The sequence below is a fragment of the Hylobates moloch genome, unplaced genomic scaffold, assembly GCF_009828535.3.
Source record: "Hylobates moloch isolate HMO894 unplaced genomic scaffold, HMol_V3 SCAFFOLD_9, whole genome shotgun sequence".
Taxonomy (NCBI): domain Eukaryota; kingdom Metazoa; phylum Chordata; class Mammalia; order Primates; family Hylobatidae; genus Hylobates; species Hylobates moloch.
Genome location: NW_026652284.1, coordinates 42,690,178 through 42,718,109, shown reverse-complemented (window position 1 = coordinate 42,718,109; position 27,932 = coordinate 42,690,178). Strand labels below are relative to the sequence as shown.

At 38.5% G+C, this 27,932-nt stretch overlaps 1 long non-coding RNA gene across 1 annotated transcript in view; it reads left to right on the top strand.

Moving 5' to 3' along the window:
* The window catches only part of LOC131384304 (uncharacterized), a 46,549-nt gene extending 19,151 nt beyond the window's left edge, over positions 1-27,398 (top strand). The window contains exons 2-4 of the long non-coding RNA XR_009215014.1: positions 1,619-1,700; positions 2,248-2,412; positions 25,411-27,398. This is a non-coding gene — a long non-coding RNA (uncharacterized LOC131384304). The remainder of the gene's footprint in view (positions 1-1,618; positions 1,701-2,247; positions 2,413-25,410) is intronic.
* The last annotated feature ends 534 nt before the right edge of the window (positions 27,399-27,932 follow it).

Genomic DNA, 27,932 nt, shown 5'->3' with positions numbered 1-27,932 from the left:
AGAATGAATACTGTTTCTGACCTGTACAACTGGATGAATAGAGATGACCTTTACTGAGATGGAAAAGACTGGGGAAGGAGCTGATTGTGAAGGTTGCTATGGTTAGATATCCCCTCCAAAACTCATGTTGAAATTTAATCCCCAATGTGGCAATATTGAGAGTGGGGGGCCTTTAGGAGGTGATTCATTCATGAGGGCTCATTTATGGATCAATGAGTGAATGGTTATCATGAGAATGGAACTGCTTGTTTTATAGGAAGATGAAGAGAGACCTGAGCTAGCACGTGAGCACATGCAGTCCCCTCAGCATGAGATGGCCTGCACCCACCTCAGGACACTGCAGAGAGTTCCCACCAACAACAAGTCCCTCACTAGATGTGGCCCCTCAACCTTAGACTTCTCAGTATCCATAATTGTAAAAAAAAAAAAAATCCAGTCCTTTCTTTATAAATTACCCAGTTTCAGTTCTGTTGTAAGCGACAGAAAATGAACTAAGACATGGGGACAATCAATAGCTGTACTTAGGATTCTAAGTTGCCTGTCAGAAGATATGTCAGGTGGGCAGGTAGATATACAAGTCTGGAAACTGGTGAGGAGGTCAGAGTATTTAAATCTATAAAATTTGAAGAGAAACACAGGCCTCTGGTAGAGAAAAAAGAGAACACAACCAGCCGGGGCCCCAGGATGCTTCTACATTGAGAGGATCAGGAGCTGCCACTGGGTAGGAGCCAAATTAGGCACAGTGCCCTGGAAACCAAGGGAAGGAATTGTTTCAAGATGAAGAGATTGTTCGGCTGTATCAAAAACTATATTTTGGGTAAATGAAAAAAAATAGACGTTGTTTCTAAATTTGTCAAGGTAAACAGTGATAATGAGAATGGTGAAGTGAAGTGGTGGGTTGGAAACCCTGACAGGAATGCGCTGAAGATAAAATAAGAGGTGAAGAAGGAGCAGCTAGCAGAACCAGCTGTTCCAAGATGTTTGGCTAGAACAATGGACTGCAAAAAGTGTGATTCCTGGAGGGGTATTAAGAGTTAAGGATAGTTTTCTTTTATTTTGCTTTATTAAGAAGGGAAGACTGCAGAACTCTCAGCACGTAATTACTCCATCCAAACGTCTGCACTAAGAGACAGCCCAACTCTAGCACGGCTCCTAGCAGCATAAGGCCCTGTCTCCTGGATGCTCCCTCCCCGTCCCCATTAAAATGCCTGCTTTTCTTAAAAGGGGTTACAACTGAGAATCCTTCCTCTTCTCTGTAAGATGTATATATGTCTCCCATAACTCAGGAGTGTCTTTCTCAAAGACAAGAACGTCCCTCAGGAAGGATGGAGCCTCTGTCTCCCAGTGTTTGTGGGAGGATGGAATCCTAACTTTGATAATTGCCAGGTGGAGTGCACAGCTGGCTCAATCTCACTTCCACTGATCAACCTCTTGTAATTTTTTACTTCCCTGACTCTACTGAGCATCTTCTCGCCCCCTCCCTACTCCCTTCACAATACCCAGTTACCTCTGCACAAACTGGAATCGAGCTCAGCCCTTTCACCTATTGTCAGCAATTACTGAAGAAGATCTGTTTTCACTGTTTTGACTAATGACTGACCTTGTTTATCTTTGACAGTAGGGAGAGATTGCAGCATATGGGCAGGTGGACGGGATTACTCCAACAGAGAGAAGAATGATGATACAGGAGAGAGACTAAGGTAATTTGGAGACTCGAGACCTTGAGTAGGCAAGGGTCCCTGTACATGGCATGAGATTGGCAGTCCATCAGCTGCATGAGGAATGCAGTCTAGGGCTTCGGGTCCCAGTAGGATAGTAGGTTAATGGCAGAGACACCTGGAAATTTTCTCAGGAATGCTTCTAGATTTTAAACTGAGGTAAGGGGCCAGGCCATAAACTGAGAGTGACGAAGAGAAGGAAGCTTTTAGAAGTTTGAGGAAAAGAGACATTGTAAAATAGTTGTCTTAGAAAGTGGGAAAGCAAATTGGCAAAGGAAATGCTTTGTTCTCTATCACTACAACCACTATCAAAGTCCCAGGATAATAAGACTCACAAGTGAGATGATCGTTTCTCGCTTTACACATAAAGTGCTGTGGCTGCCTGGCCAACAGCCTTTCTCTGGCCCAGGCTTTCTTCGTTTTTAGACCTAAGCTTGCCTCCCACTACTGGTGCTGAAATTCCAGAAACTTGCTTTCCTACTAGTCTTTCTTTCAACTAAGTCTTTGCTTATTATCTGTTTTGGCCAAGGAGACCGGAAAAGAAATCCATTCTCGGGGGTGGGACTCTTCTTGGAATTATTTTCTTCATTGATCAGAGGGAGATGCTCTAGGAGAAGTGCCTGCTCCTGTCTTGTGGCCTTTGAATTCTGTGACGTGGGGTGCGGGGTGTGGCTGTGACAGCCACCTCACAAAGGTGAGTAGAAGCAGAGACTGTGCAGACTCAGTGGATCCAGAGATCTGCACTGTGAACCTGCTGACACCTCTGTCCTGGAATTGTGTTACTTTAGTTTTATTGACCTTTAACCACTTTTAACTCAGTGTTCTTTTACTTGAAACCAAAGCATCCAAGCAGATACAAAATGTGGCTATAGGTAGATAAATTAGGAAATTAGGCCACAACCAGTGATATTCGGAACATATAATAGACCAACATCACAATTATATTGTTCTTTTAAATGTTGAGACAGAGTAAGGCAAATGGTTTAAATACTTCGAATTCTTCTACATTATATAAATAGAAAATCTAATTTACTCTTGAATTGTTAGTATTCTACCTTTAAATTTCATAGTATGTCACACAAGGTCTAATATTAACATACCCTAAATTCACTCAATATATATATGCATGCATTCTATAGCTGAAAGTAATAATTTGAATAGAGGAGAGATATACGTGTGAAATACTTTTACTTATAATTGTTTTAAGGAAGACATTATTATTGAAATTATAATTGCCAGAGATCACTAAGCTTAAGATCTAAAGTTGCAGGAACATAGCCTATGATGTTGAGCTGCTATTAAAGAACAATTGTATTTTTCCACAATCCTTTCCTGTTTCTCTGCTACGAGTAAATCATCGTTATTGAAATATAGGGATCGCTGTGGATTTCACAGAAGATCAATATTTCTCTAAGCCTACATGCCTTTAATTTTAGATTAAATACTTGTGGGGATTGCGGGAGTGGGGATAAAGAAACTTATAACAACAACTACAAAAAACCCTGGACTAGTGCGGTTTCCTAGCACACTTGGCTACTACCACCTAGCTCTATTGAGTTTCTGATGTTGGATAGAGCATTATAATTGTGAACATATTGCAATCTTCAGAATGCCCTTTACAGTCTTGTAAAAGAAGACTTGTTAACTACATTTAAGGCTAAACACCTTTTGAAAAAGGATAATTTCCTTTCTTTAAGGTGTTATAGAACCCCTATCAATCTCAAAAGAAATTACCTTCAGAGGTAGAGAAGAAAACAATCCCCTTTATGGTAAACTGCTTTTCTTCAATGAGTTAGAATGCCTCAGCTATTGAAAGCTTTATAGCTTTATTTGTTGGAAACATGGCAGAAAGAACTCATATAAATTATATTTGTGTAAACTGCTGTTTCTATTGCTGCAAGTGTTTTAGCTGATGTTTTATGTATTTAATCTTTATGTAGTGTCCCATTAATGCCAAAAAGAATTGCATAGACAGAATGAGATCACCTCCATGAGTTTTCTAAGGAACAGATTTAGCATAGAAATACTTGCCAAGAATAATCCACAGCAAGCTCTGGGAAACCAGTTTTGGAATTAAAAGTCACAGCCAGTTCAGCCTCTTATTTTTTTGCATTTGTAGTCCCCTAGATTAAATTATGGAGAATGTGAATCGTTGAAAGAAGAATTCATGTCAGAATTGTGTTTTCACAATACTCTCTGGGATATACATTTGTTTACTTGGGCTAGTTTGCAACAATGTAAAGTTTTAAAGGTTAAATTGAGAAAATTCAAAACTAGGACAACCTGTGATTCTGTATTTTATTCCCTGACATTTCAATATTTTATAAGAATAAAATTTAGAGGAGGCAGAATCACAGTAAACAATTAAATTTTTTCTTACTGCATTCAATAAGACCACTGGCAACCCAATCACCTAAACATCTAGGTGAAGAAAATGTCTAACTTTTTACAGATCTATCAACACATTTCAAATTATATAGCATCTATATTTTTAAAAGAATTTCATTTCTTAGAATTTATAATCCTCAGGAACTAGGTCCAAATATTTTGCTACATTAGTATTGTTATTAATAAAAATAGGAAGTAGGGAGAATTATCTAAAGTGTTAATAAAAGAAAATTTGGCTAAAGAAGAAAGTAGTAAAACTGTACATTGGAATACTATGTATACGTTAAAACTTACTGAACAGGCCGGGCACGGTGGCTCACGCCTGTAATCCCAGCACTTTGGGAGGCCGAGGCAGGTGGATCACTTGAGGTCAGGAGCTCAAGACTAGCCTGGCCAACATGGCGAAACCTGTCTCTACTAAAAATACAAAAATTAGCCGGGCGTGGTGGCAGGTGCCTGTAATCCCAGCTACTTAGGAGACTGAGGCAGGAGAATCGCTTGAACCCGGGAAGCAGAGGTTGCTGTGAACGGAAACCAAGCCACTGCACTGCAGCCTGGGTGACAGGGTGAGACCATGTTCAAGAAAAAAAAAAAGAAAAAAACTATTGAACAAAAGCTTAAATGACATGGAAATATATTTGCAATACATTATTAAGTATACAAGCATGTGACAAAACACTATATAAAATACTATGTGCACTCATGTATTATTGGAGTAATGGCTGTCTCTCCCACCTGGGAAAAAACTTCATTTTGTTCATTATGTCCAGTACAATGCCTGGCACATCGTAGTCAATGAGTAAATATTTGTTCGTATATAGTGTATATTTCCCTCCCTGGTAATGAGATTACTGAGATTTATGATTAATGAGATACATAAGATTATTTTCTTATTTTTTATGTTTTTCTAAAATTCTTCACAATGAATATGTGTTTCTTTTATAAATACCAAGCTACAATGCAGGTTTGCCATCTGTATATTTCACATAATTCCTTTTTCTGCCATCATTTAGAACAATATATGTCACTAATTCAAATGAGTTTAACTTCCAACCTGAAATATAAAAGAGATCAACAAAGGAAAGATGAAGTAGAAGAACAATGCAGAGCAAATCTGCTGCTGAGGCAGTCCCTGGAAGTTTCTGCCTTTACATTTGTGTTGACAGAGGTGAATTTTTTAAAAATGTAAATTGAGCTTATATTTCCTCAGAAAGTTCTTTGACAAGATCTTTTTTTTTTTTTTTTGAGACAGAGTCTCGCTCTGTCGCCCAGGCTGGAGTGCAGTGGCGCAATCTTGGCTCACTGCAAGCTCTGCCTCCGGGGTTCACGCCATTCTCCTGCCTCAGCCTCTCCGAGTAGCTGGGACTACAGGCACCCACCACCACGCCCGGCTAATTTTTTTGTATTTTTAGTAGCGACGGGGTTTCACCGTGGTCTCGATCTCCTGACCTGGTGATCTGCCCGCCTCGGCCTCCCAAAGTGCTGGGATTACAAGCGTGAGCCACTGCGCCGGGCCTGATCTTCTTGTTTTTATTTGTCTACTAGTGCCTTCTCTCTGCTTTGTTTTGATCTTTAAAGTTAACTTTATTGATGAATTGCACTCATTTTAAATGTACCATGTAATTAGTTTAACAGCTGTATAATGTACATCTGTGTAACCACAGCCGGAATCAAGATTTAAGACACATCACCCCCAAAAATCCTCCTATGACCCTTTCCATTCAACCCCTTTCTCTACTATGGCCACCAATCATTTTCTGATCAGCTTTCAGTACTTATAGATTCATTTTTCCTGTCCTAATATGTAAAAAGACTCATACAGTATGTACTTTTTTTAAGTCTGACTTTTTTTGCTTAATTAATTTTTTGAAATTTATCTATACTTTTGCATATATTGGCAGTTTATTGCATTTTATTGCTGCATAGTCTTCCATTGTGAAGATACCCAATAGTTTTTGTGATAAATTCCCATTTGATGGATTTTTGAGTTGTAAAAAACTGAAAGATTGTAGCTATTATAAATAATATTTGTATGAATATTTAAAAACAAATTTTGTGTGGGTATGTGTTTCTTTTTTGCATAAATATAAATATCTAAGAGACCACTTGTTCAGCTGTATATTTAATTGTATAAGAAATGACCAAAACATTTTCCAATGTGCTTGTAACGTAGACATTCCCTCCAATAACATGAGAGTTCTAGTTGCCTTATATTCTTGCCAACACTTGATATTGCCTTTTCAATTCTAGCAATCCTAATGGGTGTATTCTGGTATTTCAGTGTGGTTTTAATTTGCATCCATTAAGATATTCATATATTTTCCCTTTATTCTGCTAATATGGTGAATTACACTGATTAATTTTCAAATGTTAAACCAACTTTATATTTGTGAGATACACTCTACTTCTTAATGATTTTTTAACCTTTTAATATGTTGCTGGATTCATTTTGTTAAAGATTTTCACATTGTGTTAAAGATTTTCATATGTTTAGGCTGTAGTGTCTTTGTCTAGTTTTGCTATCATGATAAATCTGTCCTTATTAAATGAGTAGGGATGGGTTCTTCTTTTACTTAAAGCTGTTTGTGTAGGATTAGTAACATTTACAGATGAAGCCATCTCAGCCTGTGTTGTTCTTTGTAGTGGCTATAAGTTTATTCAGATGTTTTATTTCTTCTTTTCTGAATTTGGGCAATATATGTCTTTAGATAATTTCATTTCATCCAAGTGATTGAGTGTATAAAACAGCATAAAATTGCTCATAATGCCTCTATTAACCTTGTAATATTTGCAAGATCTGTAGTGATATCTCCTTTTAGATTTCCGATATTACCAATTTATGTCTCCTCTTTTTCGCACTACTAGTCTATCATTTATCAATTTTATTGATCTTTTAAAAGAACTAACTTCTTGTTTCATTAGTGTTCTTTATTTTGTATTCCTATTTCTTGCTTTCTTTTTTAGGATTTATATTGCTCTTCATTTGCTAACTTTCTTGGGTGATTGATTTTAGATCTTTTGTGTTTTCTAATGTAATCATTTAAAACTTTCAATTTTCTGTCTCAATGCTATCACATAAATTTCTCTGTGTATTTTTTCTTTTTATTTAGTTCAAAATATTTTCCAATTTCCCTTCTGTTTACTTTTTAACCCATGTGTTAATGAGAGAAGTATCATTTAATTCCAAAATACTTGGAGAGTTTCCAGATTTTTAAAAATTTATTTCTTGTTTAATTTTGTTGTGGTCTGAGTACATGTTCTGCATGATTCCACACTTTTGAAATCCACAGATTTTTTTAGTTAGTTTTATGGTCTAGCAAATGGTCTATCTTGGTTAACAGTCTAAGTGCACTGAAAAATATGATGTTATCTGCCTTATTGGGTGGAGCGTTCTATAAATGTCAACTAAGTCTAGCTCATTAATATTATTGTTCAAATATTTTATGTATTTCCTCATTTTTTTGTCTACTTATTCTAACAATGACGGACAGACGGGTGTCAAAATCTTCATCTACTCATAAATTTGTCTTTTTTTTAGTTCTTCCAGTTTTTATTCCACACATACTAATGGTCTTTAATTAGGTGCATACATATTTAGGATTGTTATGTCTTCTTAAGGAATTAACTTTTTACCATTATAAAATGTCCTTCTTTATTATGGATAATATTTCTTGTCTTGAGTTCCACTTTGCATAATAGGAATATAACCCCTCCAGTTTTCTTGTGATAAATATTTACATGGTATATATTCTTCTGAGGTAAGGCTCCTCACGTTTCAGGGCATTAGCTGCGGGGATCTGCCCGCAGACCTTGACCCAAACGAAGGATGAATAAAACGTACACTGACACACAGATATTCTGTTTTTCCAGTCCAGCTGAATGTCCGACTGCCTGCACACCAAAAGAGGCTTGTCACTGCGGCTGGCCCTGAGCAGCTCACACTCCAGGCATTAATTTCATATACAATTAACAACAGAAGCTGAGCCAACACACTTGTGGATAATTAACACGGTTAAGAGAGTAGTTCTACCAATGATTAAAGCTCAGGTACCGTGGTCTAAAGTAAATACCATTAGGGGGCAATATGCCTAGTCGACTTCCTCCCTAGAGGGCCATCTGGGTCAAAGGTTAGTTAATGGAGGTCGAGTAAACAGACTTAACTGGGGAAGCCTTTGTTGTCCCTAGTATTTACCCTATGACCTAATACTCTAAGGTAAGAACCAGCTGCCTTCAGCCTGTTCAATTATTACAAGCTATGTAACTTTTCGGCCTTCCAAAAGGTCTGTGACTATTCCCTATAACTTTCCCTAATATTTCTCTTTAATATTTCTGCCACCATACTGATTGAATCCCAACATTCTTCTATCATTATTTTAAATCGAACTGTTTTTTATTTTTATTTTTATTTTTATTTATTTATTTATTTATTTTTTTTTTTGAGACGGAGTCTCGCTCTGTCGCCCAGGCTGGAGTGCAGTGGCGCGATCTCGGCTCACTGCAAGCTCCGCCTCCCAGGTTCACACCATTCTCCTGCCTCAGCCTCTCTGAGTAGCTGGGACTACAGGCGCCCGCCACCACGCCCGGCTAATTTTTTATATTTTTAGTAGAGACGGGGTTTCACCATGGTCTCGATCTCCTGACCTCGTGATCCGCCCGCCTCGGCCTCCCAAAGTGCTGGGATTACAAGCGTGAGCCACCGCGCCCGGCCTAAATCGAACTGTTTTTTAAAGTGCATTTCTTGCAGATAGCATATACAGTTGAGCCTTGAACAATGTGGATTTGAACTACATAGGTGCACTAATACATGGAGTTTTTTCAATAAATCTATTGGAAATTTTTTTTGAAGATTTGTGACAATTTGAAAAAACTCACTGGTGAAACACATAGCCTAGAAATATTTTAAAAATTAAGAAAAAGTTCGGCCAGGCGCGGTGGCTCACGCTTGTAATCCCAGCACTTTGGGAGGCCGAGGCGGGCGGATCACGAGGTCAGGAGATCGAGACCACGGTGAAACCCCGTCTCTACTAAAAATACAAAACAATTAGCCGGGCGTGGTGGCGGGCGCCTGTAGTCCCAGCTACTCTGAGAGGCTGAGGCAGGAGAATGGTGTGAACCAGGGAGGCGGAGCTTGCAGTGAGCCGAGATCTCGCCACTGCACTCCAGCCTGGGCGACAGAGTGAGACTCCGTCTGAAAAAAAAAAAAGAAAAAGTTAGGTACATCATGAGTGGCTAAAATATGTGTAGATATATTAGCCTATTTTATCATTTACTACCACAAAGTATACACATATCTGTAATAAAAATTAAAATTTATCAAAACTTACACAAACACAGACCATACATGGTGCCATTTGCAGTCAAAAGAAATGTAAACAATTTAAAGATTCAGTATTAAATCATAAGTGTATGAAATTAACTGTAGTTCATACTGTAATAATTTCCTAGCCACCTGCTATTGCTGTTGTGGCGAGCTCAAGTGTTGTAGATCTCTGCTTAAAATGCCATGTGATGTAATCAACTCCACCTGAGCAACTTAATCTCTCTAGTAAAGAGCATATCACAATAAAAAGTGGTCTTTTAGGCCAGGCGCGGTGGCTCACGCTTGTAATCCCAGCACTTTGGGAGGCCGAGGCGGGCAGATCACGAGGTCAGGAGATCGAGACCACAGTGAAACCCCGTCTCTACTAAAAAATACAAAAAATTAGCTGGGCATGGTGGCGGGCGCCTGTAGTCCCAGCTACTCGGAGAGGCTGAGGCAGGAGAATGGCGTGAACCCGGGAGGCGGAGCTTGCAGTGAGCCTAGATTGCGCCACTGCACTCCAGCCTGGGCGACAGAGCGAGACTCCGTCTCAAAAAAAAAAAAAAAAAAAAAAAAAGTGGTCTTTCATGGTCCTTGTGCATTTCTTAAATCATGTTTTGTGCAATATCTTAAACCTTTAGTAACATCATGGGACCCATACAAAGTGCCACCAGGGATGCTGGCAGTGCTCCTAAGAAAAGTCATGACATTACAAGAAGTTGAATTGCTTGATAGATACTGTAGATTGACGTCTGCAGCTGTGGTTGCCGCCAGTGGTTGCCACCAGTTCAGACAGACAATTCATCCTGTAAACAGAGCATAGAGCTTACAGTATCAATACAGTATAGTACTCTTCCTTATGACTTTCTTAATAACATTTTCTTTTCTCTAGCTGACTTTAAGAGAACAGTATATAACACATATAACATACAAAATATGTGTTAATTGACTATGTTATCTATAAGGCTTTGGTCAACAGTAAGATATTAGTAGTTAAGTCTTTGGGGAGTGAAAAGTTATGTTCGGATGTTTTACTGCATGAGGGTTGGTGGCCCTGACCCCCACATTGTTCATCTGTAGTTAGGTTTTGCTTTTTTATTCCATCTATAAATCTCTGTCTGCTAATTAGAGTGTTTAGACCACTTTTATTCAATGGAATTATCAATTATCAATTATTCAATGACTGGTTCCAAGACCATCTTGCCATTTTTTCCTATTGATCCCATCTGTTTGGTTCCTTCCTGCCTGACTTCTTGGATTTAGTACTTTTTAATTTTTAGTATTTGATCTCTACTATTGGCTTATTAGCTATGACTTGTTATATTTTCCATTGTTTACTCTAGGGTTTACAATATACCTCTTCAAATTATCATCATCTACCTTCAAATGATATCGTATCAGTTTCTGTATATTGTAAGCAACTCACAAAAATAGTGGTTCCTTTCCCTCTTCTCACTCTTTGTGCTATTGTTGCTATACATGTTGCTTCAACATATGTTAGAAACCCTTCAATACGCTTGTTAATTTTTTCTTGAAGTCAAAGAGATCTTTTTTTTAATTTAAAGGAAAATATTCTTTTGTGTCTACCCATCTTTCAGCTATTTTAAACACTCTTCATTCCTTTGTGTAGATTCAAGTTTTCAAATGGTATAGCCTTTCTTGAGTCCAAAAAGTTCCAGACATCTCTTACAGGCAGGTCTTATGGTAAAAAAAAAAAAAAACAACCGTCTCTCACCTTTTGTTTATCCAAAAAGTGTTTTTATTTCACTATCATTTTATAGGATATTTTCACTGAATATAGAATTCTAAGCTGCAATTATTTTACTTTCAGTTATTTAAAGCTGGTTTCATAGTTTCCTGGCTACAGTGTTTCTGATGTGAAGTTCTGAGTTTATTCTTATATTTGTTCCTCTGTATATAATGTCTGATATTATCTGTCTGCTTTTAAGATTTCTTTATTTTTCCTTTTCAGCAATTTGATGATTATGATGTACCATGGGTTCATTTTCTTTGTGTTTTTCATGCTCGAGCTTTTTGGATATGTGGATTTCTGGTTTCCAACAAACTTGAAAAATGTTGTGACCATTTTGTCTTCTTTTTTTTTTCTGTTACTCCCCCTTCTTTCAAGGTTCTAATTTTACACATATTAGAAGATTTGCTGTTATCCTAAAGTTCAGTAAGGCTCTATTCTTTTTTTATTTTTCCCAGTCTTTTCTTTTTTCTATTTTTGGGCAGTTTCTATTGTCTATAATCAAGTTAATTGATTTTCTTCTGGAGTGTCTTTTTCTGTGAACTTTATGTTGAACATTAACTTTTTCATATCTAAGCATTCCATTTATTTGTTTATCTTCCATTTCTCCTCATTGTGTTGATTTATTTAAATTCTTAAGCATATTCTTAATAACTATTTAAAGTTCTTGTCTGATCATTCCATTATTTCTGTCATTTTCAGGTCTCTTGATTCATTTCTCTTCTGGTCATATTTTCCTTCTTCACATGCCTAGTACTACATGTACTAGTGTTACATTATTGAGTGTTTGAATTCAGGTATTTGTTATTTTAACAGTACTGACTTTGTTTGAAGTGGCAGGTAACTTCTGGATCAACTTAATCCTTTGGAAGCTTGTTTTGAAGATTTGCAGCGGTAGTCTGGTAGAGTCTTTAATCTAGAGCTATTTGAGCTCCACTACAAAACCTAACCCTTTCAGAGCTCTGTTGAATGCCTTGGCTATTTAACTAAGTCTCTTCATTCTGGATGGCTGTAGTTTTAAGGTCTATCAGGCCTTAGTGAGCTCCGTTTTTGTCTAACTTTGTGGACTTTGTCTATGTATGCACAGCCTAGAATTCAACAGCAGAATCAAGAGATGCCATGAAGATTTCTTTGTTTCTGTGTACTCCCTCCGTCCTGCAAATTTTAATGCCCTCAGAAGCCTGGGACTCTAATCTCTATCTTCTCAATACACTTAAAACTCCATGCCCTCCCCAAATTCTCCCTTCCTGCACTACTTTCTAGAAAGTGTCCCAAGGCAGAAAGCCAAGTAATAAATGACTCACTTCATTTCATTTCCTCAGGGATCATAGTCTTGTGCTGCGTGTTGTCCAATGTCTGAACACTGTTGTTTCATGTATTTTGTCAAATTTTCAAACTGTTTATGAAGAGAGGGCAAGCCCAATACCATTTATTCTGCCATGGTTGAAGCTTAGACTCTACTTTGCTACAATTTTGGCTTTTGTTTTTCCAAGTCAGACCTGCGAGGAGGCAGCCCTGACATAATTTACCAGTGGACTGTCGATGAAAAAAGTCAAACTCTGTAAAATATTTGAAGAGATTTATTATAAGCCAAATATGAGTGACCCTAAACAAAGCCTTCAGGAGGTCCTGAGCACATGTGCCCAAGGTGGTAGGGGTGCAGCTTGGTTTTATCCATTTTAGGGAGGCATGAGACATCAATCAAATACATTTAAGAAACACAATGGGGCAGGCACAGTGGCTTATGTCTGTAATTCCAGCACTTTGGGAGGTCAAAGCAGGTGGATCACTTGAGGTCAGGAGTTTGAGACCAACCTGGCCAAATTGGTGAAACCCCATCTCTACTAAAAATACAAAAATTAGCCAGGTGTGGTGGTGCATGTCTGTAATCCCAGCTACTCGGGAGGCTGAGGCAGAATTGCTTGAACCTGGGAGGCAGAGGTTGCAGTGAGCCAAGATCATGCCACTGCACTCCAGCCTGGGTGACTGAGTGAGACCCCGTCTCAAAAATAAAAAAAGAAAGAAAGAAAGAAATACATTGGTTTGGTCTAGAAAGGCAGGACAGCTCAAAGTGGGGGTGGGGTGGTGTGGGTTTCCAGGCTATAGGTAAATTTAACATTTTCTGGTTGACAATTGGTTGAGTTTGTCTAAAGACCTGGGATCCATAGATAGGAAATGTTCAGGTTAAGACGAAAGATTACGGAGACCAAGGTTCTTTTGAAGTCTTATACTGACTGCCCTTAGAGACAACAAATTGTTTCCTATTCAGACCTTTAAAAGTTGCTAGACTCTTAGTTAATCTCTTGAGGACTGGGTGGGCCTAGGAGAAAAAGATCTAGCTATGTTAATAGAGATTCTTTACAGCTGCAAATTTTCCCCCACAAAGGACAGCTTTGCAGGGCCATTTCAAAATATGGCAAAGAAACGTGTTTTGGGGTAAAATATTTTGACTTTCTTCTTTGCCACATAATGTTATACCAGAGTCAGATTGGAAGGTAAGTCATGACATATAAGGTTAAATAAAACCTCCTTGATGAGAATTTACAGTTTGTAGGGCATGACTCCCCAGACCCCTTAGATAGGAATCTGGGCAAGATAGAAAACAAAAAAACAAAAAACAAAAAAACAAAAAGCAGAGCTTAGTCCTGAGGATGATCACATTGATTCACTTTACTAAGGGAATGAGAAAGAGTAGCAAGAGAAGCCCAGCAAAGGCCTTGGAGAAGCCGCAAGAGGCAACACAATGAACACAAACTGGGGGGAGAACAATTCTAAAAGTTGTGCTCAGAAGGGAACCGAGATAAAGCATATAGCCTGTTGGACATAAAATACTTCAGGAATAAATGCTCAGTGCCACAAAGTAAAACCAGCACTCAGGCAAAAGTTTAATTCTCTCAGCAAGGGAATTTATTTCTGCAGAAGGGTGCCACTTGCATCAATCAAGATCACAAGAGCACAGGGAACAAAGGAGACTAGGTGGTTTTTATATTCTTAATGCAATCCCTACCTCTGTGTCCCTTCCGGCGTGGGCTGGGGTCAGACCGCACAATCTGAGCTGACCTGATTGGCTACTTGTACATATTTTTCTAAATATAGAAGGGGAGGGGGACATGAGGTACAGAGGTGGAGCATGTGAGACGTGCAGTTTCAGGGGAACAATGGGTGCAGGTAACCAAGGGAACAGATGTGCGTTATTGATTAGAGCTGACGGGAAAGGGATAGGCTCTTTTAAGGTAACTGGGGCAAGGAGGAACAGGAAAGTTGAGTTTGAGAACAAAAGACGACGAAGTTAGCAGGATAAATTTTTGGAGAGAAACTCGGAGAAATTCATTGTATCTTACATAGCCCAAAGTTATCAGTTTATCAAAAAGAAAACTACAGCTTAGTAAAGTTGTTATTTGCTCATTGATACACAAATAATTAATATCAGAGAAGTATTCTAAGTCTTTGTCCAAAATTCTGTCTATAATAGAAACTGACAAGATCTTCAACAGCCCATAATCCTTAACAAGAAATCAAACTTATTCCATCCTAGGAAATGTTCTGGGGAAACTGTGGTCCACAAAGACTATCTTAGTTCTATAACAATCCATGCTTTTAAACGGCAGGAAGACCCACCCAAGCCTCATTCCCAGTAATAGCTTGGTAGTCTACTAGACTTCCTCTTGAGTCTAGGCTTGGAAGATATCACCTCTACTTTTTTTTTTTTTTTTTTAAATAAAAAAGTCTGGCCGGGCGCACTGGCTCATGCCTGTAATCCCAGCACTTTGGGAGGCCGAGGCGGGTGGATCACGAGGTCAAGAGATCGAGACCATCCTGGCCAACATGGTGAAGCCCCGTCTCTACTAAATACACAAAAAATTAGCCGGGCATGGTAGCGGGTGCCTGTAGTCCCAGCTACTCGGGAGGCTGAGGCAGGAAAATGGTGTGAACCCGGGAGGCGGAGCTCGCAGTGAGCCCAGATCGCGCCACTGCACTCCAGCTTGGGCGACAGAGCGAGACTCTGTCTCAAAAAAAAAAAAAAGAAGTCTGATCAGGCTAACGGATAACCAAAAGAGTGACCTATGTCCTTCTGACCCTCATATAGACCATACCCTTCAGAAGGTCCTTAAATTCAACCCATTTGTCTACGACAATGGCAAGTAATTGAGAATCAGGACTGGGCTGGCTTTTGGGGTCTCACCTTTGAATCTCTGAATTGACAGACTGAGTTTTGCAGAACCCTGCAAAGAGTAGGTCCAGTAGTTTTGATAGGCCTAATATGATTTCTCACCTACTTCTTAATAAGAATTCAAGTTTTTACTGGTCAGTGAATGTTTGGGTAAGTTGATAGCAAGGTAATATAATTCTAAAATTCAAAGGCAAAAATTAGGAGTTGGTGATCCTAAGTACACTTTGTACCTTCAGTGTTGGGACTCAGAATTATTTATTTACTTGTCTACCTCCCCATCTCTTTATCAAAAGTGGGAGGCTGCTAGAGATCAGGGTTGGGATGTGCAAGGGTCCAGGTGTCAGCTGATGGGCTGCAGCTGGAAAAATCAAGTGGCACTTCGGTGGTTTGATTTGGTTCTGAAAAGAGGGAAAAATAATTTCTAAAAATAGATAAAGGAAAAAGTGAAGAAAGGCAGGATTTGTTTTCTTTTATGATAGTGAATAAATTCTTGACTCTTCCTTCTTACCCTCAATCTCAGCATGCAATCAATTTATGATTCCTTTCACCCAAAATCTGTTATCTACTCTCAGTTCAACTTACAAGCTTCTAATGCATGCCTGCTTATCTCTTGCCTGGACATTCCTGATAGTCTTATCTCTTGACCCTTATTCTTTTCCTTCTGCGGTTCATCCTCAATACTGCTGCTGTAAGTTAACTTGTCAAATCAATGCTCAGAAACCCTAAGTGGATTCCCATTACAAGTAAGATAATATCCAAACTTAACTTCATTCTAAGTCCTTAAAAATCTTCTCTCTCATCAATGCCTCCAGCTCAACAATGTGCCCCATGCTCCAGACTTAAATACCATTCCCCCAATGTGCCATTCATGTTCCTTTTCTCTGGTCTTTGTTCCTAATATTGCCACTATCCATAAAGCCCTTTCATCTTTAGTTCCACAAGGTTCTATTTATTTTCAAGGTTCTTTTGGCCCATACTTCCTCAGTGAAGCCTGCTCACAACTTCCCAAGCAAGAATACCGTTTTTCTGAAATTATATAACTTTTTAACAACCACTAGAACACTTGCCACTGATTTAATGTTCAATGGGTCTGCCTACCTTCTATGTATCTTTATTTCTCTATCATGTAGCACACAGGAAGTGATCAATAATGTCTATTTAAATAAATCAAACTGCATAAGAATTCATGATTAAGGCACATTGTAATCTAAAATAGGTATAATTGATGCCTAGAATCCATGCAGATATATCAGATTACATGATACTTGTGGAAGTACTTTGGCGATGTAGCTAATCAGCGGATTATGCAGGTGATGTGAGGGTGAGGGTGAGTGGAGTTGATTCTTTTCATTAACTAGAATTATTATAAAATGTAGTAGTGGAAATGACTTGAAAAATCATCTAATCTCAGTATGATTTCAACTCTTATGCTTATAGTAATTGTTTGGTGGAGGCTGCCTGGGATACTACATTAGGGATTCTGTGGCCATGCACAAAGGACGAAAATGCTCTGACATGTAAGTAATGTTTAACATGTGTATTTGTGAAAGGAGAGTGGAGGGGGTAAGTACTAGTGTGTGAACCTAATAGTTGCCAGCCCCTGATGACTAGTCTATATGTTTCTTTAGGTCCACAATTTAAACATCTTAGAAATATCCATTTCTGGCCGGGCGCGGTGGCTCATGCTTGTAATCCCAGCACTTTGGGAGGCTGAGGCGGGCAGATCACGAGGTCAGGAGATCGAGACCATGGTGAAACCCCGTCTCTACTAAAAAAAAAAAAAAAACAAAAAAATCAGCCGGGCATGGTGGCGGGTGCCTGTAGTCCCAGCTACTCGGAGAGGCTGAGGCAGGAGAATGGCGTGAACCCGGGAGGCGGAGCTTGCAGTGAGCCAAGATTGCGCCACTGCACTCCAGCCTGGGCGACAGAGCGAGACTCTGTCTCAAAAAAAAAAAAAAAAAAAAAAAGAAATATCCATTTCTATCACGTTTTTAAGACCTCCATATAAAAACAAAACAAATCTTGCTATATGATTTGCTGTAGTATATAATTTTTAATATACAAGGATTTGTGTCCTCTCTAATCCATAACTCTATGCTGTGGGTTAACAAAGCCTCCTCTAACTCTGCCTTTGGGGAACATGGAAGCCTGTGTTATCATTCATGTAGGAGCTAGCTATGGTTTAGATATTTGTTCCCTACAAACTTCATGTTAAAATTTGATCTCCAGTGTTGGAGATGGGACCTAGTGGGAGGTGTTTGGGTCATGGGGGTGGATCTCTCATGAATGGCTTGGTGCCATTATCTCAGGAGTGAGTTTTTGCTCTATTAATTCCCACAAGAACTGGTTGGTAAAGCCTGGCACCTCCCTCCCCTCTCTCTTGCTTCTTCTCTTGCCATGTGATCTCTGCATGCCAGCTCCCCTTCACTCTCTGCCATTGGTGTTCCACTGAGAATAGCCTGAGCCGTCACCAGAAGCAGACGCTAGTGCCATGCTTTCTGTATAGCCTGCAGAACTGTGAGCTAAATAAGCCTCTTATCTTTATAACTACTCAGCCTTAGGTCTTCCTTTATAGCAACACAAATGGACTAAGACAGAGCTCCTACAAACCTGAAGGTCACTGTTATTTTTCCCCAATATTTCTGTTTTTATCTATCCATTACCCCATTACCCATCTGTATTAGTCAGGGTTCTCCAGAGAGACAGAACCAGTAGGATATATGAAAAAAGATTTATTAGGGAAAAATTGGCTCACACAATCAGAGAGGCAGAGAAGTTCTATGATAGGCTGGTCTGTAAGCTAGAGAAACAGAAAAGCCATTAGCATGGCTCAGTTCAAGTCTGAAGCCTCAGAACCAAGGAATCTGATAGTGCAGCCTCCAGTCTGAGACCAGACCCCTAAGAGCCTCCAGGAGGCTGTGTGTGCAAGTCTCAGAATCCAAAAGATGAAAAACCTGGAGTCTTATGTCCAAAGGCAGGAAAAGAAGAAACACACCTCTCCAGAAAGCAGAGAGAGAGAGCAGAGAGAGAGCAATCCTCCTTCTTCTGCCCATTTGTCCTAACCTCCAACAAATAGGATGGTGCCTGCCTGCACTGAGGACTGGTCTTCTCCTAGTCCATTGACTCACACATCAATCTCTTCTGGAAACACTCTCACAGACACACCCAAAAACAATGTTTTACCAGCCAACCAGGCATCTGTCTGTTCAGTCAAGCTGACCCCTAAAATTAACCATCACACCATCCATCTATCCATCCATCCAGTCTGTATTTTACTAAATGAGATGATAAAAATAACACAGTTGACCCTTGAATAACTCAGGGGTTGGTGTACTGACCCTTGCACAGTAAAAAAAATCCATGTATAACTTTTGACTTCCTCAAAACTTAACCACAAATAGCCTATTATTGACCAGAAGCCTTAGGAATAAGAAACAGTCCATTAACACGAATTTTGTACATGTATTATACACTGTAGCCTTACAATAAAATAAGCTGGAGAAAAGAAAATGTTGTTAAGAAAATCATAAGGAAGAGAAAATATATTTACTATTCATTAAGTGGAAATGGATCATCATAAAGGTCTTCGTCCTCATTGTCTTCACATTGAGTAGGCTGAGGAGGAGGAAGAGGAAGGGTTGGTCTTGCTGTCTCAGGGTAGCAGAGGTGCAACACATGGAAGAGGTAGAAGGCAAGGCAGAAGAGGAAGGCACACTTGGTATAACTTCTATTGAAAAAAAAAACACATATAAGTAGACCCATACAGTTCAAGGATCACCTGTATTGGAAAGGTACTGTGCAAAGGCTAAGAGGTGCTAATAAGGACCTGCTAAGCATTGATTGGAAGGGGAATATTACTATCTTGGATCTACCAGTTGGTTCAGTGCTGGCTCACAACTCACAATCATCCCTGTGTCACTGACCTTCAGTTCCTGGTGCAAGCCAGGTTATATAACATTCGAGTCCACAGCTAACCAGTCTTAGTTTCTTGATTAACATCGTTTGCACCAGCACCACACTGAAATTTTGAAATTCACTTTCTGCTGCTCCAATTTGTATCACTGCCACTTCTGCTTTGTTATTAGAAGGCCTTATAAATGTACTCTCAATATGAAGCCATTTTATAGAAACAATAGACTTTCTACTGCTCTATTTAGCATGCAGAGGTGCTCCAACCTCCAATCCTTAAGAAAAATAAAACCTTTCTAGACACTTTACTCTCCTTCCTTCCCCTCACAGCAAAGCTCCAAAGAGAGGACTCCAAGCTCACTGTGTCTGCCTCCTCACCTCCCGAATCAGGACCGTCCACCACTCTCCAAGGTCCCCAAGTACCTTCTTGTTGCTGAACCCAAAGAATGTTCTTCTGACTTTATCTTTGTAACTGAAATGTTAACTTGAGTTACTTTCACCCTGGAGATTTAGATCAGATCTAAACTACATGCCGCCACCTAGGACATGTGGGAGCATAAGGCACTTTCCAATCTTTCCATGGTTACCCCAAACTTGGGTCCACAGCTCCACTCTATCAGTTCTGCAGTGGATTATTTTACAGCCCATGCATGTTGTCCTACCCCACAACAATCCATACTTGCCATTTAATCCTTTTCCATTATTTATACAAACTACACTCAGAAAGGTCTGTGTGTGGGCAGCAGAATTTACTATAGTTTGGTAGATACAGAGGAGATGAATTATGCTGAGGCAAACTCAACAACTTCAAACATGGCATTAGTCATCCCACTTTTCAGCAGCTCTTCAGCCTCCCCCTCACTCCTTCATCCCACTTGGTGTTTAGCATCAAGACATATCGCTGGCTCCTCTTTCTTCCTTCTCCTCTGATGCCTCCCTTTTACCTCATTCCTAAGTTTGTCCTTGTCCCCTCTCCACACTTAGGATCCCAAATTCTTCTCATTCTATTAGGCAAAGTCATTCAGTTCTCTCCAAGTTCTACTCCCAAACACTAAACTAGGCCCACTTAATTAAGCTTCGCAAGTCTAGCTTGGCAGAACCACAAAGATTTCTGTTTGGCAAATTCAAGTCCTCCTTCTAAGGCAATTGGGGTTTTACACATATTTTTTCCTCCATTACATCTTACAACCTCTCCATGGCTTTTGACATTTTGATAATTCTTTCTCTGAAATGTTTTCCTCCTCTGACACCTTTCTCTCTTGATTTCAATCTCAGTTCTCTATTCTTCTATTTGGAAGGCTTTTATTGCTTTGCATATTTTTTAAAAGTTGATTCTAACCTTGCCCCATGTATTTTACTCTAGAGTAGCTCCAGCTCTGTTCAACAGAAATATAATGCAAGCAGCATATATAATTTTAAATGTTCTAGTAGCCACATTGTGAAAAGTGAAAATTGAAAGGTAAAATTAACTTTGTAACATATACTGTCTAACCCAATATAGCTAAGGTATTTTTTATCATGTAATCAAAATGAAAATTATTAATAACTGTATTTTATGTTTTTTAAACAAAATCTTCAAAATCCAGTGTGTATTTTATACTTACAATATGTCTCAATTTAGTATCTGCTAAATTTTCATCAAAATATTTTATTGGTGCTTGGATTCATAAACTTTGGACTTGAAAAAGTAGATATACATACCCAAATTGTTTGAAATGTAAGCTTTCTAATAATTGAATGCACACCAAAAATCACTATGTTTTCATATTTACATCCATATTGACAAAACCAGTTCATCATTTTTCAAAGAATGGATTTGACATTGAAGCAAAAGCATAGCTGTCCAAGCTTAGTAAATTTGCTAATTCTTATGTCAACTCGGTGTTATTAACATGAAATTCAAAGGTATATTGCAGACATTGAAAAGCAGCTCTATATATACTATTATAAACAAAGCATTCCTTAAATTATTCTTATGGTTCTTATAGCCAATATACACAATTCTGTCAATTACAATTAAAAGCTTGTACGTATTGATTCATATTGTAAAAACATGTAAAATTGTTTTTTTGGTTTGTATTGTAGAAAGTTTCAATTTCAACATAAATGATCATACCTGTCTTAGCTAAGTCATAAATAAGCTTTTCTTTTCCTTGGCACTTAAAATTTTGCTCATTGGTAATATCTCCTTTTTCAACTCTGATTTTATTTATTTTGGATCATCTCTCTTTTTTATTTAGTCTGGCTAAAGTTTTCTCCATTTTAAGTTTTCAAAAGCCAACATTTTATTTCATCGATCTTTTGTATTGTTTTCATTTCAATTTTATTTCTTCTCTTATGTTTATTATTTCTTTTCTTCTACTAATTTTGGGTTTGGTTTGCTCTTGCTTTTCTAGTTCTTTAAGATGCATCATTAGGTTATTTATTTGAAGTTTTTCTTCTTTTTTGATGTAAGCACTTATAAACTTCCCTCTTAGTACTGATTATTGACACTGTAGCAAGCATTCCTTTCATGGTTACTGGGTACTTGAAATGTGGTTAGTGCATCTGAGGAGACAAATTTTTAATTTTATTTTATTTTAATTATTTTACATTTAAATTTTAAAACCAAGGCTAGGTAAACTATTTTTCTGTTAAATATAACTTTATTGTTTCTAAGTTTTACAAGCACTGCAACATGTAAGACACCATCTTTATTCTGTTTGTAGCAACAGGAGGCAGCCAAATGCCTAAGCAGATAGGGGTGGGTCTCTGGTGAAACCCCACCTTCAAGCCCAAAACAGCCTGAAGGCTGAAAGACCAGACCGCTGGTCCTGGATGAAACCTGCAACCCAGAGTGAGAACTTTTGTTCCTGTTTGCCCACCCTTTCCTGATTAAATTTTCTGAATAATGCCTTTTAACCAATCGAATGTTGCCTTTTCAAAAACTACCTATGGCCTGCCCCTCCCCCATTCTGAGCCCATGAAAGCCCAGGACTCTGTCACATTGAGGGGCACTTTCCCACCTTTAGGTAGGGGGACCACTCCCATGTCCCCTCTTTGCTGAAAGCTGTTTCATCACTCAATAAAAACCCCTGCCTTGGGCTTAATACCTAGGCAATGGGTTGATAGGTGCAACAAACCACCATGGCACATGTTTACCTATGTAACAAACCTACACATCCTGCACATGTATTCTGGAACTTGAAATTAAATTAAATTAAATTTAAAAACCTGCCTTGCTCACTCTTAGACTGTCAACACATTCTCATTCTTCTTGGGTGCAGGATAAGAACTTGGGGACTGGTGTGCAAGACAGACTTGGCCCTGGCAGCCGAGTGGGTGGGCCATCTCCTGCAGTGGGTAATGTGCCCAGGCAGGGTGTCACTGGCTGGAGGTTCCCAGCTTGCAAAGTGACCAAGAAGAAAATCCTGTGTCACTATATAGTGTGTGTTGAGCATCTGCATCATTTCTTGTTATTGTCAAAGGGTTGATTCAGTTTGAATGCTTATTTTTTATGCACTGGTGTAACATTGTAACATATTTATTAGAATATTTTATATGTGGAGCACAAGTTACAGTGGTATCTATCTAAATTAAAATTAGTAATTAATTTGAAATATTTATTATTTTAATTATCTCACAATTAAAACATTTTTCCAGATTGTTTATCTTTTAGGCTCTTTGGGCTTGACAAAGACCCTCTCCTTTGACCAAAATCTGAGGCTACTCTGAGTCCTGAACTTGGCCTGCTTTTGCTTTGAAATCAAATTCATTTTTTGAAAAATGATGAACCAGTTTTGTCAATAGGGATGCAAATGTGAAGGATAATGATTTTTGGTGCTCATTCAGTTATTGGAAAGCTTACGTTTCAAATAATTTGGGTATGTACATCTATTTTTTCAAATCCAAAGTTTATGAAAACCAAGTACCAATAAAATATTTTGATGAAAATTTAGCATCTGAATTGAGGCATATTGTAAGTATAAAATACACACTGGGTTTTGAAGATTTTGTTTAAAAAACATAAAATATAGTCAATAATTTTCATTTTGATTACATGATAAATAAAAATACTTTATATTGAGTTAAATAGTTTATGTTAACATTAATTTTACCTTTCAGTTTTCACTTTTTACAAAGTGGCTACTAGAACATTTAGAATTATACATGCTGCTGCTTGCATTTTATTTCTATTGGACAGAACTAGAGCTATTCTAGAGTAAAATACATGGGGCAAGGTTAGAATCAACTTTTAAAAAATATACAGAGTTATAACAGCCTACTGAACAGAAAAATAGAGAACTAGGATTGAAACTTTGTGTCCTTATAGAATCTAGTTTGAGCAGAAATCCTGCTAAATCAGATTAGTGAAAAAAATCTCCCACCCTTGGTATCTGACCACTTTGATATCTTATCATCACGGCCTGCCTTCAGGAGTAATCCTATCCAGTCACTTTAATCAGGAACTCCTTATCCTTGATGTTTCCTCTAGTAATTTTCCATCCACTGACCCCACCCTTGGTTATAAATTCCCACTTATCCTTGTTGGAGTTGGAGTCGTCCGATCTCTCCGCTGCAAGATCCCATGGTGGTGACCCTATCACCATAGTTCTCTTGAATAAAGTCTGCCTTACCATCTTTAACAAGTGTTTGGATAATGTTCTCATTTAGCAGGCAACAAGAGCTGTGTCTTTTCTGCTCTGTACTTCTAGTGCCTAGCATAGCACATAGCAAAGAACAGATGCTCAGTTAGCACTTGTTGACTGAACAGTCAGGGCTCACCACGCACCTCTTCCCTCCCGTTCTTTCCACTAGCTGACTGCATTAGATGTCTAGATATGTTCCTTATTTAACATATGGCATATCCAGCAAAAAGAAAAATGAAAATGCTTAAAAGGAATTCTGCATGCATATTTTCTCAGTGTGTCTCAAAACTTGGAGAGTTCAGATATTCAGATTGCTATCTATACAAAGATCAGAATTGTCTTCAACTGCAGGCTTTATATATTTCCTTGAGAAGATCTGTGCTTAACCCACAGTATTGAAACAATATATACTGTACTTGTCATGACTAGAGGCAGTTTGAGAGGTCAAACAGACCTGGGGTTCAAACCCTGCCTCCTCTACCTGGTAGCATAATCTCAGGCAAACTACTTAGTCTTGCTAAGTCTAACTGTGCTCAGGGGTAAATTGGCAATAAATCTAACTATCCCCTGAGGTAATGGTGGAGATCCTTAGCAATTTTTATTAGGAATAATAGTAATAAACAAAATGTGTTAGCTAGTGTGTTTTATTATAAGCATCAGAAATAGATTCCGATTAACTTAAGCAAACAAGAGGGGAAGGAAGGTGAGTTACAGAAGCTATAAAGCAGCAGAGAACAGAAAGGAAGACTGAATCAGGAAAAATAGGAAGCAAGGATGCTCTGGGAAACTACATTTCACAAATTAAAAAATCTACTCAAAGTGCCATAATCAGAATGATTCACCTCTGATGATTTTTCTGCCCTGTGCTGCTAGGTTAGATGTTCAAATTCCAGATTCATGGAAGAGAGTCTTATCTGCCTAGTATGGGTAATTTTATGCCAACCCTTTGGCATGGTGGCAAAGGTGGCTTGCAGGTCTGCACCACCTTGATTGACAGTTTCTTCAAGAATATATTCACATGGTATGGGTTATCCCCTCAGTAAAATTGGAGTGCTGCTGTCAAAACAAGGAGTAAGGAATGCTTTACAGGTAAAAACAGCAGATGTTCTCTACATATCATTTTATCACAAGCTATAGATTACACAGACTCTGCAGTGTTTGTACAGGATGTAGAAAAGCTTTTGTTATTATCTAGTTCACTCCAGTGAGATAGAAGTAAAATAGGTAGAGAGCTGCCTGCTAAGGATGTGACCCTGAGATAAGGATTCCTGGAATGTTTGAGCTGGGAGGGGTGGATTGCCCAAAGCAATCTATATTATTTGAGACTGTAGGAAAATTTGAATAGCGGTGGAAGGATGCCAAATTCTAGATGGAGAGACAGAGCCATTGAACTCTAAAGCACAACATGAAACAAGAGAATGAGCAAAAGTGAGAGACTGAAAAATAGAGAGTAAAATGAATTGGGTTTGAAAGACTTAGAGCATCTAGTGCAGTTAAAGCTCTGAATATAATTAAGGTGGTTTATTTCTTGTTTTTCTGCCTTCCAGAGCATTTCTAGTGGCTAAAGATGAGTGCTTCAAGGGATCATCTGAAGAGGTTTTGCAGGGCTGGAGAGACTCCAAACAAAAGAATCGGGCAAACACTGAACTGGATGTGGTTGCTGAATTGTTTCTGTCCTTATCTTGTCCAGATGTTTTACATCTTTCATCAGAAATTTCTTCACTATCCTTGAGCTAGTGTTTTCCAAATGCCAGTCAATAGAGCAGTGCTGATCTGTGACATTTTCACTGATCTGTAGTCATATCAAAGAATTAAAAAAATAGGGTGTACGAAGTGGCTCATGCCTGTAATTCCAGCACTTTGGGAGGCCAAGATGTGCAGATCACTTGAGGTCGGAAGTTCAAGACCAGCCTGACGAACATGGAGAAACCCCCGTCTCTACTAAAAATGCAAAATTAGCATGGCATGGTGGCACATGCCTGTAATCCCAGCTACTCAGGAGGCTGAGGCAGGAGAATTGCTCGAACCCTGGAGGTGGAGGTTGCAGTGAGCCGAGATTGCGCCATTGCACTCCAGTCTGGGCAACAGGAGAGAAACTCCGTCTCAAAAAAAAAAAAAGAAAAAGAAAAATTCATATTTCTTGTGAGGTTTTCATAAAATTAAACTTCTCAATTTGAAGGGTTTTCTTTTATTCTAAAATTATGTCCTTCATTTTGGTTTCTCTTCAGCTTGTATAAACCTTTTGGTTTTTACTCAAATTATGTCCTCATACATTTTGAGGTTAAAATATCCTTATTTTTAGTGGGAAGATGGCAAAAATGGATGGTAGTTTTAAAAATATCTTTACTTGGCACAACAAATACCTGGCAACTATATATTGATTTCCTCCCTACTTTTTAAAAAAAATCATGTTAGTCTATAAAATATAAAGTCTGAAAACCATGGCTCTAAATGCCTTTAAGTCTCTCACGGCTCACTTCCCACGCGAGTGCACGTGGGGAAAGTTGTTACAGTCCCCATCAGCAGGAGGAACACAGGCGACCCAAGTTCAAATCTTGCTTCTCCACTTACTGGTCCTTTGACCTGCAATAAGACATTTGGTTTTATCTGTAAAATAGCAATGATTATTGTACCTACCTTATAATGGTTTTTATGGGGTGCTCAGTAGATGTTTGCTCTAATGACTACTATTACTAATTTCAGGTATTTTTTTTTTGTCTCTCAAATCATAATTAGAGTTTAGACTTTAAAGACCAGATCTTTTCATCTAAATTTTTATATCTCAAAATGCTATCTAAATGATGGACAAATCTCTCCTTAAGGTAACCATTTAAATTCATTCTCTGAAAAAAATGTATTGCATCATGAAATGAAAATCACCTTTAAAAATATAAATTGCAAAGTGAATGGTGATTTTCCTCTGACTTTCCATTGATACCAGAAGGAGCTGGATTGTCAGAATCCTTTAGAATCATAAAGAAAATGGCAAAGGGGACAGGGGCCTGTTCCTCATTTGTTTTGAGTAGACACTTATCACCAACACACCGTAGGTCTAATCCTGTCTAAATCTAGAAATAAGAGCTTAGATTCAATAACTTCTAAAAATTCCCCAGATCAGAGCAATTGGATTTAAGCTTCATAAGCAGACAATATTGTATAACTTTTAATTGCCTAATTGTAGGCTTAAACATGTTAAGCTATTTTCATTTCAAAGTTTAAAGCCCAAGTCTATTTAAATAAACTGAAATCAATGGCACTGCATAAACTGCCTCTTTTACAACAATTCCACAGTCATTCTCTGTCCCTTTTTTCTTTGCGACAGCTTCAACTTTTATGCTTTCAGAACAGATCACTGGCAGAATGTTCCTACAGTAGAAATAAAACTACTTTGTAGTTTTGCTTCATTATCAAGATCTGAAATATTTTAACAAATGTAAGTCGGTTGGTGAGGCCTGGCAAGCTCTGGAAGGAGCTCTGGACAGGAACCAAAATATGTCTCTCACATGTTCCCACGCCTTCTTATGTAATAAAAAGAGTCCATGCTGCCTGAATGTCTTTCATCATTATGATTTTCTAAGGCTGTCTGAAGTGTATGGATAATCCCATTGTTACCTAATCCATCACAGTACTTAATATTCCCAGGAGCACCCTTCCAGCTTTCCATGGAAAATTTCAGTTTCAGAAACCTGGGTTTGGAAAGCTCAACATTCTTGATTTCAAGCAATGAATTGAGAAGCCTGGTGAGCAGGGTAAGCTTGAAGGGTGGGGCCGGTATTCAGATCTGGGTATTTTCCCATACATTTCCCTCAGATGGGTTTTGCGATTAGATTTGACAATCTCCGGAGGCTGTATCTCCATAGGCCTAGAGCAACAGGCTCACTTTCAAACAGTAAAAGGAAATCTGATAGAATGCAATGGCTGATAAGGTCATGTTTTCCTGTGCAGTGTTTATTTGTTCTGCTCTGACACTAGGTTTTGTGGCTCAAATTAAATTTTAACAAACGCTGTCTGAGAGCTTCCCCTGGGAAGGGGCTGAGTCAAGTCGGGAGGATAGAGCACTGTGGCGGAT